The sequence below is a fragment of the Mchenga conophoros genome, linkage group LG18 (genome assembly GCF_057382185.1).
Source record: "Mchenga conophoros isolate Kocher_MC1m ecotype Shallow Benthic linkage group LG18, M_conophoros_male_GT1.1, whole genome shotgun sequence".
Taxonomy (NCBI): Eukaryota; Metazoa; Chordata; class Actinopteri; order Cichliformes; family Cichlidae; genus Mchenga; species Mchenga conophoros.
In genome coordinates this window covers 40,210,247-40,211,658 of record NC_140543.1, presented here as the reverse complement: position 1 = coordinate 40,211,658, position 1,412 = coordinate 40,210,247, and positions in this window count along the sequence as shown.

The window sequence follows — 1,412 nt, the reverse complement described above, 5'->3', positions numbered from 1 at the left end:
GTTAGCTCGTTAGCATGTTTAGCTCGTTAGCACGTTGACGCCGTCCAGCCCCACGCATGGGGCGATGCGCAGTAACTCGTTAACGGAGATTTGCCGTGTCCGTCTTGTCGCTGCCTGCACGTGAAGCGATGGGGGAGGAGGGGGAGTTGTCTTCAGTGAAGGCGAGGCGGAGTAACGTTGCGTAGAGACAAAAGTGGACGAAAGAGAGGCAAATTTGCGGCTCCACAACTATAATTATAACGTAACATAGACTATATCGATATAAAGGATATTGTCACATCTTATATCTCGTATAAAAATATATCGATATGTTTTAAAAACTCGATATATCGCCCAGCTCTACTGTGTAGCAGCTACTTCTGTTTAAATGTGTTGAACCACTCACCATACTTTATTTGTCAGAAGCCAAACAAAGTAAGGATATGCAGAGCATTCTCATTTCCAACATACCAATGATTTGTCACAGCCTGAGGCATGTCATAGTAACACAAAAGGTACCCCTCCACGCCCTTATGAAATGCTCCAGATTCTTAACTGAAGCTGCTTCGGCTTTCTACGCTGCTTTGCAGCTTTCTTATTTGCTTCCCTTTTTTATTTGCTCTGAGCTTTTTATTGCAGCCTTAACCATAACCTTAATCATAACCTTACATTTATAGATTAATTCCAACCCACTCTCATGCCTCGGAACACTTAACATACAGACAGGTTGGGCGCCCAAAAGCATAACATAGCGACGATTTGTCACATAGCAACGGTATGATAAGAACATGTTGGGATATGATAATAATATTCCTGTTAAAATTGTGGATTTATGAAATAACACAAGATGAATCATAGGTTTAAACAATCAAAAATTACAGTATTTTAAAAACTGTCATCGAAGCAAAGGAAATGAAAGATGCTGAAGATGAAGTGGACAGAATAAACAGCTGGATAAATTTGGTTGATAGACCCCTATCAAGTTAAGTTAAGCCTTTAAAACACTTGCTGACTCAGAGAATCCTTTTAAAAAGCTCACATTCTGTGAAGACTGTCATACTGTTCTTTGTTGCTGTCATGTGTTTTCAAGCTGCTGGCCTAACTTGCTGAACCAATACTCTCCTGGTGCCAAGTGCCAGTGTGGCTCTCTAGAGATTCAATTAGAAACACAGCCTATCAAATGTCATCACAGGATACGTGTGTGTGCGTGCATGCATGCCCACATCCTTGTGTATTTTTCATTTAAACCCATGTGTTGGTGTGAGTCACAGCTGCATATGACCATGCACAAGGCCTTCCAGTTAATGAGCAGCTCATTAACGAGCCTCTACAGCAAAAGACAGTTTCTTCTCTCCCTTTTTAGGGCCTTGTAAAGTTCATCCTCTCTGGATTTAACTTTTTAAAAAGAGAACAATGAATCAGACCAAATGACA